Below are 15,308 nucleotides of genomic sequence, written 5' to 3' on the forward strand. Positions count from 1 at the left end.
AAAGAGCTGAATATAAGCAAGGGGAAAAACTTAACATAGTGCAGCATTTGAAAGATCTCTTCCCCGAATGGGGCTCTGTAGTGCTTACCGTGTGTAGTATTGAGTGGCGTCAACCCCGGCAACTGCGGAGGTAGCGCCGTCTCGCCGCTCTTAAAACACCCACTCAACCCGGCGTGCATACGCACTTCCGGGCGGAAGTGACGTAGGCTCGCAGGGTCAGGTCCCTAACGGAGCATCCCAAGAGGCTGGGCATGCGCCGTGTTGCACAAAAGGTCAGCCACAAATGTGGCTGTTATGCAACCACATGATCAGGCACGAATGGGGTTACCCATCGTGTCAGTCAGTCCAGGGACCACACATCCGTGGGGAATGCCGGGCAATGACGCCCCCTGCCGTCAGGATGGAGAATTGTGAGACCGGTGAATGTGCAAAAAGCCTCCCTAGGTGCAAATGCAGAGAAACTTGTTACATATCATATGGGTACTGCAACCCATGAACAATAGGCATGTAAATAAGCAATTACATCCTTTATTGAAACACCCATAACAATACTTCATTTAAGTTGTAATCATGGTGTGTTGTGTAGCCCCGTAGATAACCTACATCACTTGGAGCATAAACAACAACCAAAATTAGACAGCACAGAAAAATCTGTGTCATATATTACAGACATAAATAATGTCACAAAATCTGCTTGCTGGTGTAGGATAATAACCTGTAGATGGCAATCCTGGGGGGAAAAAAATAAAGAAAAGTTTTATTAACAAAATAAAAATAAATCAAACAATGATGACATATTCACCCTCCAAGAACAATGGGGGTGTGGGAAGCTCACAAAAACTCCGAAAAGATCCAGACATCTGTGCGCTGAGTCAGCATGACAGCCGGCCTATTGGACCCACCCAGGAACTCCCAGGGGGTAAGTGACAAGGTGGAGACAGAACCCATCGCATTGTTAACCTAGAAATGGTTTGTAGGAGACCATTTCATTTATGCCTGGGGGTTTGGTAGCGTCTAATGCTTCGATCCAATAGGATTCTTTTTGCAAGATGCGCTTGTCCCAATTTCCACGCCGGGGGTCTTGAGGAATGACCTCCAGGACGAAAAATGAGACAACCGAGTTATCAAATTTATGGTATAAATTTATATGTCGGGTAACACTAGTCTGGTATGTGCCTCCTTCTGAATGGTATATATGGTCGCCAATCCTCTGGCCTAATTTACGTATAGTTTTGCCGACGTAGTAGCAACCACATTGACAGGTCATTAAATAGACCAGTCCCTGTGTGTTGCAGTCAGCATACTGTTTGGACTTCCACCACTGGCCATTGGGTAGGCGAATACCATTACCCGTGTTGATCCAAGGGCACAACACAACACACCATGATTACAACTTAAATGAAGTATTGTTATGGGTGTTTCAATAAAGGATGTAATTGCTTATTTACATGCCTATTGTTCATGGGTTGCAGTACCCATATGATATGTAACAAGTTTCTCTGCATTTGCACCTAGGGAGGCTTTTTGCACATTCACCGGTCTCACAATTCTCCATCCTGACGGCAGGGGGCGTCATTGCCCGGCATTCCCCACGGATGTGTGGTCCCTGGACTGACTGACACGATGGGTAACCCCATTCGTGCCTGATCATGTGGTTGCATAACAGCCACGTTTGTGGCTGACCTTTTGTGCAACACGGCGCATGCCCAGCCTCTTGGGATGCTCCGTTAGGGACCTGACCCTGCGAGCCTACGTCACTTCCGCCCGGAAGTGCGTATGCACGCCGGGTTGAGTGGGTGTTTTAAGAGCGGCGAGACGGCGCTACCTCCGCAGTTGCCGGGGTTGACGCCACTCAATACTACACACGGTAAGCACTACAGAGCCCCATTCGGGGAAGAGATCTTTCAAATGCTGCACTATGTTAAGTTTTTCCCCTTGCTTATATTCAGCTCTTTCCATTCCATCTAGACGCTCCTCAGTGAGCCACCGGGGAAGGACGAACAGGGGGAATCACCCTTCAGTACGCTACCCTTCCTGCCATTTAGCTGACAGATACACCAGCGCTGGTGCGCCTTGAATTCTAGGGTGTTTAGACACCTCTCATAGCTGGAGAGGATGTTATGCCTGTAATCTACCTCAGCGCACCTACACTATTAATTTTTGTTGCCCAGTATTGGTAAGATTCATTTAAGTGCGGCACCCACTATCATTTTGCAGATGATCTCTTTGCTTTATATAACAATCTAATGTCACCCCTTTATGTCTCTCAGAGATAAAATGCTTTACAGACCAACCAACAGCCTCTAGGCAACTTTTGAGCAGCCAGTACGCTATATCCAGGTATTTGCCAATGTGTGATATTCACATATGGTTTTTGCCCTCTTTTCCACCCCCTCCACATTCGTGGGGGAGGCGTTCACTGGGTGACCACTCTTGCATGTCCTAAGGTGATGGAGATCTGAGACACTTTCGGTGAATGTTCTCAAACTTCCTTATACAATAATGTTGTTTTGTTCTAATGTATTACCTCCCCTTCTTTCATAGGATTTCTAAGGCTAATTTATCTACTGTAAAACCAACATACCCCTGAAGAAGCGGACACCTGAATACCGCGAAACATGTCGGGTCATTACCCGGTGCTTTTGGTGCAAATCACCGGTTTACACTTTGATATTGCCTACTAGAAACCTAATTGTATATTCCTGATATACTGCTCTATATATGTTTTTTTCTATTTATGTCCATGTGTTGTCTTATTTTTGTCATGTTTTTAATCTAAAGAATAAATTTCTATTTTTTATATATATGATGTCAATTCATCTTTAAATACAGTACCTCAAAAATCCCACCAGCCCTCATTTCCTTCCTCTCTTCCCTTTTTCGTCATTTTCTTTTCTTTTCCCTTTCCTTTCTATATTCCTTTTCCTTACCTACCCTGATTTTTTCACCTCCATTCCCCTCTTGCGGGCCTCTGTCCTGCCCTTCTTCCCCTTGTCCCTCTGTCTTTGTTTTTTCTTTTTTTCTTTCTTTCCCTTTTTTTCCCCCTTCCCTCCTGGGCCCTTTCTCCCCCCCCTTTCCCCCCCTCTTTTTTCCTCTCCCCTTTTACCTTGCCCCCCCTCCTCCTTCTTCCTTTCTTTTTCCCTCCCCTCCTTTCGTTTTCTTTTCTTTCTCCCCCTCCTATATTTGGAAGCACGGTTTTTTGGTGCTGGACCCCTCACCCGGTTCCTGCTCAGACCTGTCCTTTCTTGAATGGCATATTTTTTTTAAATTCAGCTATAAGCGGGGAAACCCATCGAAACTGTTGACCCATCAGTTGATAAGAACGCCACTGCTTAACTACCAGCTTACACTGCACCCTAGTTTGGCAAAGCTCTGCCCAATAAGGGTGCAGAATGCCTTGTGCAGTGCCCAGTGCCTTGCAGGATGTTCGGCGGGGCAAGCGCCCGACAAATTTGTACGTTCAGTGAACTTCCGAATGTTTGACTCAATCCTTTTTTACAACATATTAGCATTTCTTATTGTACAACATATACAATATCTAATAGTCAATCATGATTCCTTTATCTAGAGAAGTCGTGGGTTCATTGCAAATAACTATCAGAAATGCAAAATCGACCATGAAGGGACTCGAACCCTCAATCTTCTGATCCGAAGTCAGACGCCTTATCCATTAGGCCACACGGTCAACCCTACCACTGCCATCTGAACAAATGGACACAACAATATGAGATATTGTGAAAATCCATCAAGATTTTAACATGTTGTTTCTATTTTGAAAAACACAGTTTTTACGTAGCACTATTAGGCAATTTGTTCAGTGCTTATCACATAATAATACCGATCGTGAGTCTGAAGCTGTAGGAGACATGTATTCAAGGCTTAGACGGCTAATCCGTCCACCTAAGAGACTAACATACGACACCCTTGGAGAAAGTTTGATGAACTCATCTCTACAGCTCAACGTTCTAGTCAAGTGCCAGCTTCTTCTACCGAACCTTTGCTGGAGGATGACCCTGCCCTACCCTTTGACACTTCTTGGTGGGTCCGTAATCTATTAATGGGTTGTTATCAAAATGATCTAAATGTATCTGATGACTTGTATACTTTATTGCTTGGTCTTCAAGGAGTTATAAAACAGTCAACAGGATCGGTGGGAGAGCACCTACTCAAAATCAAGTTATCAGCTACTACTACATCCCTTTAAACACGGGATATACAAACACACTACATCTGGATCAAATAGCGGATCATTATTAGTCAGATCCAGCTATCTTGCACTGCTTGTCTCACACTGTGCTACATTTGGGAAATCTTTGTTCTTTGGACTCCAACTGCCGGTGAAGATAATAGCAAGGTCTTGCACTTTAAACATTGCTATTTTATTGCTTTTAAAGGGGACACGCTGCTTGTATCTAGATTACCTCATCTCCCATTAGGATATAGGTACTATAGGCTGGTCTGGGGTCCCCCTTTAGTAGGAGTTTTCCTAAAAGCAATTCATAGTTTTTCTGAGTGATCCATTCACTACTTTCTGATACTGTGTATACTGGTGTTATTTGATTGTTACTGCAAATGGTTACTTAACTGTTTTCCTAGTTGTGATGGTACGCACCATCACTGAGACTGAAAAAAAAAAAAAACAATGTGACAGATAAATTGATGGTTTGGACTGCTTCAGTTGGTCAGACTTGTAACAGATGCATGTCATCAGCTCAAACACCTGTCTTCCACGCATTGTAAATTATGCTGATTTTCTCACCTATTGTTTACGGTGGGTTCTCAGTATTTACACTATGATATGTGTATTGTATCTTGTTTTAGCCTTGGTGCCGGCAGTCTGGTCTTCCAGGCTGGCTTAAGTGTACTGAGTTAATTAACATGTTAATGGAGATTAGCCATGAGTCAGCTGTACCTCGTTATCTAACCATGGTGTGATATTTTGGGTAAATAATCATGTAGTGACTGACTTTCTTCTCAAGTGTATTAAAGTCTGTTCCTTGTTCAATAATGGAGTGAGTTGTTTCCAGTATACAAACAAAGTGTCAGGCTAGCTTTGTATGACGGCGGATGGGATTTGATATCTATGTTCATTACTGCGAGGAAGCCATATACTTACTTACCACAAGTACAGTGTGGGTCATCGGATTCCATTACACTAGTATTATTTCAACTAAGTCCTGGCGGTTTATCTAGGGCCTCGTTGATTAATACCTCTTTTAAGCCTTTCTTTTGAGTAAAGTAACTCTAAAGAGTTAAAAGAGATCTGCATTGTGTCATTTAAAGGTATACACAACATGTCTGAACCTAGAGTGTCAGGAGGACTGAACAGTTCACAGGGTCAAGGCGGCACAGAAGAACATGCAATTTCAAGCAACTCCTAATGGGTCAGTACTACATACATGCTATGCAGAGGCTGCAAAGACAAATTTGACCTCAACAATAGAAGTGCATGATGTATGGTGCTGTATATACAAGATGAATTCTTTGAAGAGTTGATGTGATAAATACATTATAATGCAACTTAAGAAAAGGGTACTGTCAGAAATGGGATTTGAACCCACGCCTCCATTTGGAGACCAGAATACCCAACTGTTGGGAAGAGAACACACTTCTTAAGTCTGGCGCCTTAGACCGCTCGGCCATCCTGACAATTGACTAGTGATATATGGGCAGCCTCATTCACTAGTAAGTGTAATCAGGGGATTTGCACTATTCTCAGGTGACCTCTTGTGTCAGAACTATATGCCCCATATTTCCTCCACCCAAACCTTCATAGTCCCTCTGGGAGCATGCACATAAGGGTGGCTGCTTAGGTGGAACTGACAGGGACATACATGTCATGCAAACATAGGCTACAAAGACAAATGGAATCTGAACAATAGAAGTATAGGAGGTATTGTGCTAGATATACAAGATTCATTCTTTGAAGAGTTGATGTGATAAATACATTATAATGCAATTTAAGAAAAGTGTACTGTCAGAAGTGGGATTTGAACCTACGCCTCCATCCAGAGACCAGAACATCCAACTGTTGGGAAGTGAACAACTCTTAACAAGGTGCTGGGATCTGGGAGTGCCCTTGATAAAAGGGGTTTCCAGATTCCGATTAGCCCTTGCCCGCAGACCCCGACAACCACAGCTCAGGGTTTTAGGGAAGAAACCCATTTTCCCATCAACATGGGGACAAGGTGCTGTGGGGTATGGAAGAACAGCCCCCCTGCCCCAAACCACCCCCCCATGTTGAGGGCATGTGGCCTAGTAGGGCGGTCTCGCTTGTTCACCCCCCACCCCTTTCCAGACCTGCCGGGCTGAATGCTCGCATAAGGGTCTGATATGGTTTTTGGGGGGACCCTCATAAAATCCATACCAGACCCGAAGGGTCTGATATAGAATTGGGGACAACCCCAGGCCTTTGTTTTTTTTTTTTAAATGGCATATTTTTTTTAAATTCAGCTATAAGCGGGGAAACCCATCGAAACTGTTGACCCACCAGTTGATAAGAACGCCACTGCTTAACTACCAGCTTACACTGCACCCTAGTTTGGCAAAGCTCTGCCCAATAAGGGTGCAGAATGCCTTGTGCAGTGCCCGGTGCCTTGCAGGATGTTCGGCGGGGCAAGCGCCCGACAAATTTGTACGTTCAGTGAACTTCCGAATGTTTGACTCAATCCTTTTTTACAACATATTAGCATTTCTTATTGTACAACATATACAATATCTAATAGTCAATCATGATTCCTTTATCTAGAAGTCGTGGGTTCATTGCAAATAACTAGCATAAGTGCAATATCGACCATGAAGGGACTCGAACCCTCAATCTTCTGATCCGAAGTCAGACGCCTTATCCATTAGGCCACACAGTCAACCCTACCACTGCCATCTGAACAAATGGACACAACAATATGAGATATTGTGAAAATCCATCAAGATTTTAACATGTTGTTTCTATTTTGAAAAACACAGTTTTTACGTAGCACTATTAGGCAATTTGTTCAGTGCTTATCACATAATAATACCGATCGTGAGTCTGAAGCTGTAGGAGACATGTATTCAAGGCTTAGACGGCTAATCCGTCCACCTAAGAGACTAACATACGACACCCTTGGAGAAAGTTTGATGAACTCATCTCTACAGCTCAACGTTCTAGTCAAGTGCCAGCTTCTTCTACCGAACCTTTGCTGGAGGATGACCCTGCCCTACCCTTTGACACTTCTTGGTGGGTCCGTAATCTATTAATGGGTTGTTATCAAAATGATCTAAATGTATCTGATGACTTGTATACTTTATTGCTTGGTCTTCTAGGAGTTATAAAACAGTCAACAGGATTGGTGGGAGAGCACCTACTCAAAATCAAGTTATCAGCTACTACTACATCCCTTTAAACACGGGATATACAAACACACTACATCTGGATCAAATAGCGGATCATTATTAGTCAGATCCAGCTATCTTGCACTGCTTGTCTCACACTGTGCTACATTTGGGAAATCTTTGTTCTTTGGACTCCAACTGCCGGTGAAGATAATAGCAAGGTCTTGCACTTTAAACATTGCTATTTTATTGCTTTTAAAGGGGACACGCTGCTTGTATCTAGATTACCTCATCTCCCATTAGGATATAGGTACTATAGGCTGGTCTGGGGTCCCCCTTTAGTAGGAGTATTCCTAAAAGCAATTCATAGTTTTTCTGAGTGATCCATTCACTACTTTCTGATACTGTGTATACTGGTGTTATTTGATTGTTACTGCAAATGGTTACTTAACTGTTTTCCTAGTTGTGATGGTACGCACCATCACTGAGACTGAAAAAAAAAAAAACAATGTGACAGATAAATTGATGGTTTGGACTGCTTCAGTTGGTCAGACTTGTAACAGATGCATGTCATCAGCTCAAACACCTGTCTTCCACGCATTGTAAATTATGCTGATTTTCTCACCTATTGTTTACGGTGGGTTCTCAGTGTTTACACTATGATATGTGTATTGTATCTTGTTTTAGCCTTGGTTCCGGCAGTCTGGTCTTCCAGGCTGGCTTAAGTGTACTGAGTTAATTAACATGTTAATGGAGATTAGCCATGAGTCAGCTGTACCTCGTTATCTAACCATGGTGTGATATTTTGGGTAAATAATCATGTAGTGACTGACTTTCTTCTCAAGTGTATTAAAGTCTGTTCCTTGTTCAATAATGGAGTGAGTTGTTTCCAGTATACAAACAAAGTGTCAGGCTAGCTTTGTATGACGGCGGATGGGATTTGATATCTATGTTCATTACTGCGAGGAAGCCATATACTTACTTACCACAAGTACAGTGTGGGTCATCGGATTCCATTACACTAGTATTATTTCAACTAAGTCCTGGCGGTTTATCTAGGGCCTCGTTGATTAATACCTCTTTTAAGCCTTTCTTTTGAGTAAAGTAACTCTAAAGAGTTAAAAGAGATCTGCATTGTGTCATTTAAAGGTATACACAACATGTCTGAACCTAGAGTGTCAGGAGGACTGAACAGTTCACAGGGTCAAGGCGGAACAGAAGAACATGCAATTTCAAGCAACTCCTAATGGGTCAGTACTACATACATGCGATGCAGAGGCTGCAAAGACAAATTTGACCTCAACAATAGAAGTGCATGATGTATGGTGCTGTATATACAAGATGAATTCTTTGAAGAGTTGATGTGATAAATACATTATAATGCAACTTAAGAAAAGGGTACTGTCAGAAGTGGGATTTGAACCCACGCCTCCATTTGGAGACCAGAATACCCAACTGTTGGGAAGAGAACACATTTCTTGAGTCTGGCGCCTTAGACCGCTCGGCCATCCTGACAATTGACTAGTGATATATGGGCAGCCTCATTCACTAGTAAGTGTAATCAGGGGATTTGCACTATTCTCAGGTGACCTCTTGTGTCAGAACTATATGCCCCATATTTCCTCCACCCAAACCTTCATAGTCCCTCTGGGAGCATGCACATAAGGGTGGCTGCTTAGGTGGAACTGACAGGGACATACATGTCATGCAAACATAGGCTACAAAGACAAATGGAATCTGAACAATAGAAGTATAGGAGGTATGGTGCTAGATATACAAGATTCATTCTTTGAAGAGTTGATGTGATAAATACATTATAATGCAATTTAAGAAAAGTGTACTGTCAGAAGTGGGATTTGAACCTACGCCTCCATCCAGAGACCAGAACACCCAACTGTTGGGAAGTGAACAACTCTTAACAAGGTGCTGGGATCTGGGAGTGCCCTTGATAAAAGGGGTTTCCAGATTCCGATTAGCCCTTGCCCGCAGACCCCGACAACCACAGCTCAGGGTTTTAGGGAAGAAACCCATTTCCCCATCAACATGGGGACAAGGTGCTGTGGGGTATGGAAGAACAGCCCCCCTGCCCCAAACCACCCCCCCATGTTGAGGGCATGTGGCCTAGTAGGGCGGTCTCGCTTGTTCACCCCCCCACCCCTTTCCAGACCTGCCGGGCTGAATGCTCGCATAAGGGTCTGATATGGTTTTTGGGGGGACCCTCATAAAATCCATACCAGACCCGAAGGGTCTGATATAGAATTGGGGACAACCCCAGGCCTTTGTTTTTTTTTTTTTAAATGGCATATTTTTTTTAAATTCAGCTATAAGCGGGGAAACCCATCGAAACTGTTGACCCATCAGTTGATAAGAACGCCACTGCTTAACTACCAGCTTACACTGCACCCTAGTTTGGCAAAGCTCTGCCCAATAAGGGTGCAGAATGCCTTGTGCAGTGCCCGGTGCCTTGCAGGATGTTCGGCGGGGCAAGCGCCCGACAAATTTGTACGTTCAGTGAACTTCCGAATGTTTGACTCAATCCTTTTTTACAACATATTAGCATTTCTTATTGTACAACATATACAATATCTAATAGTCAATCATGATTCCTTTATCTAGAAGTCGTGGGTTCATTGCAAATAACTAGCAGAAGTGCAAAATCAACCATGAAGGGACTCAAACCCTCAATCTTCTGATCCGAAGTCAGACGCCTTATCCATTAGGCCACACGGTCAACCCTACCACTGCCATCTGAACAAATGGACACAACAATATGAGATATTGTGAAAATCCATCAAGATTTTAACATGTTGTTTCTATTTTGAAAAACACAGTTTTTACGTAGCACTATTAGGCAATTTGTTCAGTGCTTATCACATAATAATACCGATCGTGAGTCTGAAGCTGTAGGAGACATGTATTCAAGGCTTAGACGGCTAATCCGTCCACCTAAGAGACTAACATACGACACCCTTGGAGAAAGTTTGATGAACTCATCTCTACAGCTCAACGTTCTAGTCAAGTGCCAGCTTCTTCTACCGAACCTTTGCTGGAGGATGACCCTGCCCTACCCTTTGACACTTCTTGGTGGGTCCGTTATCTATTAATGGGTTGTTATCAAAATGATCTAAATGTATCTGATGACTTGTATACTTTATTGCTTGGTCTTCAAGGAGTTATAAAACAGTCAACAGGATCGGTGGGAGAGCACCTACTCAAAATCAAGTTATCAGCTACTACTACATCCCTTTAAACACGGGATATACAAACGCACTACATCTGGATCAAATAGCGGATCATTATTAGTCAGATCCAGCTATCTTGCACTGCTTGTCTCACACTGTGCTACATTTGGGAAATCTTTGTTCTTTGGACTCCAACTGCCGGTGAAGATAATAGCAAGGTCTTGCACTTTAAACATTGCTATTTTATTGCTTTTAAAGGGGACACGCTGCTTGTATCTAGATTACCTCATCTCCCATTAGGATATAGGTACTATAGGCTAGTCTGGGGTCCCCCTTTAGTAGGAGTATTCCTAAAAGCAATTCATAGTTTTTCTGAGTGATCCATTCACTACTTTCTGATACTGTGTATACTGGTGTTATTTGATTGTTACTGCAAATGGTTACTTAACTGTTTTCCTAGTTGTGATGGTACGCACCATCACTGAGACTGAAAAAAAAAAAAAACAATGTGACAGATAAATTGATGGTTTGGACTGCTTCAGTTGGTCAGACTTGTAACAGATGCATGTCATCAGCTCAAACACCTGTCTTCCACGCATTGTAAATTATGCTGATTTTCTCACCTATTGTTTACGGTGGGTTCTCAGTATTTACACTATGATATGTGTATTGTATCTTGTTTTAGCCTTGGTGCCGGCAGTCTGGTCTTCCAGGCTGGCTTAAGTGTACTGAGTTAATTAACATGTTAATGGAGATTAGCCATGAGTCAGCTGTACCTCGTTATCTAACCATGGTGTGATATTTTGGGTAAATAATCATGTAGTGACTGACTTTCTTCTCAAGTGTATTAAAGTCTGTTCCTTGTTCAATAATGGAGTGAGTTGTTTCCAGTATACAAACAAAGTGTCAGGCTAGCTTTGTATGACGGCGGATGGGATTTGATATCTATGTTCATTACTGCGAGGAAGCCATATACTTACTTACCACAAGTACAGTGTGGGTCATCGGATTCCATTACACTAGTATTATTTCAACTAAGTCCTGGCGGTTTATCTAGGGCCTCGTTGATTAATACCTCTTTTAAGCCTTTCTTTTGAGTAAAGTAACTCTAAAGAGTTAAAAGAGATCTGCATTGTGTCATTTAAAGGTATACACAACATGTCTGAACCTAGAGTGTCAGGAGGACTGAACAGTTCACAGGGTCAAGGCGGCACAGAAGAACATGCAATTTCAAGCAACTCCTAATGGGTCAGTACTACATACATGCTATGCAGAGGCTGCAAAGACAAATTTGACCTCAACAATAGAAGTGCATGATGTATGGTGCTGTATATACAAGATGAATTCTTTGAAGAGTTGATGTGATAAATACATTATAATGCAACTTAAGAAAAGGGTACTGTCAGAAGTGGGATTTGAACCCACGCCTCCATTTGGAGACCAGAATACCCAACTGTTGGGAAGAGAACACACTTCTTGAGTCTGGCGCCTTAGACCGCTCGGCCATCCTGACAATTGACTAGTGATATATGGGCAGCCTCATTCACTAGTAAGTGTAATCAGGGGATTTGCACTATTCTCAGGTGACCTCTTGTGTCAGAACTATATGCCCCATATTTCCTCCACCCAAACCTTCATAGTCCCTCTGGGAGCATGCACATAAGGGTGGCTGCTTAGGTGGAACTGACAGGGACATACATGTCATGCAAACATAGGCTACAAAGACAAATGGAATCTGAACAATAGAAGTATAGGAGGTATGGTGCTAGATATACAAGATTCATTCTTTGAAGAGTTGATGTGATAAATACATTATAATGCAATTTAAGAAAAGTGTACTGTCAGAAGTGGGATTTGAACCTACGCCTCCATCCAGAGACCAGAACACCCAACTGTTGGGAAGTGAACAACTCTTAACAAGGTGCTGGGATCTGGGAGTGCCCTTGATAAAAGGGGTTTCCAGATTCCGATTAGCCCTTGCCCGCAGACCCCGACAACCACAGCTCAGGGTTTTAGGGAAGAAACCCATTTCCCCATCAACATGGGGACAAGGTGCTGTGGGGTATGAAAGAACAGCCCCCCTGCCCCAAACCACCCCCCCATGTTGAGGGCATGTGGCCTAGTAGGGCGGTCTCGCTTGTTCACCCCCCACCCCTTTCCAGACCTGCCGGGCTGAATGCTCGCATAAGGGTCTGATATGGTTTTTGGGGGGACCCTCATAAAATCCATACCAGACCCGAAGGGTCTGATATAGAATTGGGGACAACCCCAGGCCTTTGTTTTTTTTTTTTTAAATGGCATATTTTTTTTAAATTCAGCTATAAGCGGGGAAACCCATCGAAACTGTTGACCCATCAGTTGATAAGAACGCCACTGCTTAACTACCAGCTTACACTGCACCCTAGTTTGGCAAAGCTCTGCCCAATAAGGGTGCAGAATGCCTTGTGCAGTGCCCGGTGCCTTGCAGGATGTTCGGCGGGGCAAGCGCCCGACAAATTTGTACGTTCAGTGAACTTCCGAATGTTTGACTCAATCCTTTTTTACAACATATTAGCATTTCTTATTGTACAACATATACAATATCTAATAGTCAATCATGATTCCTTTATCTAGAAGTCGTGGGTTCATTGCAAATAACTAGCAGAAGTGCAAAATCGACCATGAAGGGACTCGAACCCTCAATATTCTGATCCGAAGTCAGACGCCTTATCCATTAGGCCACACGGTCAACCCTACCACTGCCTTCTGAACAAATGGACACAACAATATGAGATATTGTGAAAATCCATCAAGATTTTAACATGTTGTTTCTATTTTGAAAAACACAGTTTTTACGTAGCACTATTAGGCAATTTGTTCAGTGCTTATCACATAATAATACCGATCGTGAGTCTGAAGCTGTAGGAGACATGTATTCAAGGCTTAGACGGCTAATCCGTCCACCTAAGAGACTAACATACGACACCCTTGGAGAAAGTTTGATGAACTCATCTCTACAGCTCAACGTTCTAGTCAAGTGCCATCTTCTTCTACCGAACCTTTGCTGGAGGATGACCCTGCCCTACCCTTTGACACTTCTTGGTGGGTCCGTAATCTATTAATGGGTTGTTATCAAAATGATCTAAATGTATCTGATGACTTGTATACTTTATTGCTTGGTCTTCAAGGAGTTATAAAACAGTCAACAGGATCGGTGGGAGAGCACCTACTCAAAATCAAGTTATCAGCTACTACTACATCCCTTTAAACACGGGATATACAAACACACTACATCTGGATCAAATAGCGGATCATTATTAGTCAGATCCAGCTATCTTGCACTGCTTGTCTCACACTGTGCTACATTTGGGAAATCTTTGTTCTTTGGACTCCAACTGCCAGTGAAGATAATAGCAAGGTCTTGCACTTTAAACATTGCTATTTTATTGCTTTTAAAGGGGACACGCTGCTTGTATCTAGATTACCTCATCTCCCATTAGGATATAGGTACTATAGGCTGGTCTGGGGTCCCCCTTTAGTAGGAGTATTCCTAAAAGCAATTCATAGTTTTTCTGAGTGATCCATTCACTACTTTCTGATACTGTGTATACTGGTGTTATTTGATTGTTACTGCAAATGGTTACTTAACTGTTTTCCTAGTTGTGATGGTACGCACCATCACTGAGACTGAAAAAAAAAAAAAACAATGTGACAGATAAATTGATGGTTTGGACTGCTTCAGTTGGTCAGACTTGTAACAGATGCATGTCATCAGCTCAAACACCTGTCTTCCATGCATTGTAAATTATGCTGATTTTATCACCTATTGTTTACGGTGGGTTCTCAGTATTTACACTATGATATGTGTATTGTATCTTGTTTTAGCCTTGGTGCCGGCAGTCTGGTCTTCCAGGCTGGCTTAAGTGTACTGAGTTAATTAACATGTTAATGGAGATTAGCCATGAGTCAGCTGTACCTCGTTATCTAACCATGGTGTGATATTTTGGGTAAATAATCATGTAGTGACTGACTTTCTTCTCAAGTGTATTAAAGTCTGTTCCTTGTTCAATAATGGAGTGAGTTGTTTCCAGTATACAAACAAAGTGTCAGGCTAGCTTTGTATGACGGCGGATGGGATTTGATATCTATGTTCATTACTGCGAGGAAGCCATATACTTACTTACCACAAGTACAGTGTGGGTCATCGGATTCCATTACACTAGTATTATTTCAACTAAGTCCTGGCGGTTTATCTAGGGCCTCGTTGATTAATACCTCTTTTAAGCCTTTCTTTTGAGTAAAGTAACTCTAAAGAGTTAAAAGAGATCTGCATTGTGTCATTTAAAGGTATACACAACATGTCTGAACCTAGAGTGTCAGGAGGACTGAACAGTTCACAGGGTCAAGGCGGCACAGAAGAACATGCAATTTCAAGCAACTCCTAATGGGTCAGTACTACATACATGCTATGCAGAGGCTGCAAAGACAAATTTGACCTCAACAATAGAAGTGCATGATGTATGGTGCTGTATATACAAGATGAATTCTTTGAAGAGTTGATGTGATAAATACATTATAATGCAACTTAAGAAAAGGGTACTGTCAGAAATGGGATTTGAACCCACGCCTCCATTTGGAGACCAGAATACCCAACTGTTGGGAAGAGAACACACTTCTTAAGTCTGGCGCCTTAGACCGCTCGGCCATCCTGACAATTGACTAGTGATATATGGGCAGTCTCATTCACTAGTAAGTGTAATCAGGGGATTTGCACTATTCTCAGGTGACCTCTTGTGTCAGAACTATATGCCCCATATTTCCTCCACCCAAACCTTC

The sequence above is a fragment of the Pelophylax lessonae genome (assembly GCF_965119305.1).
Source record: "Pelophylax lessonae genome assembly, chromosome: 7".
In the NCBI taxonomy this organism is placed as follows: Eukaryota; Metazoa; Chordata; class Amphibia; order Anura; family Ranidae; genus Pelophylax; species Pelophylax lessonae.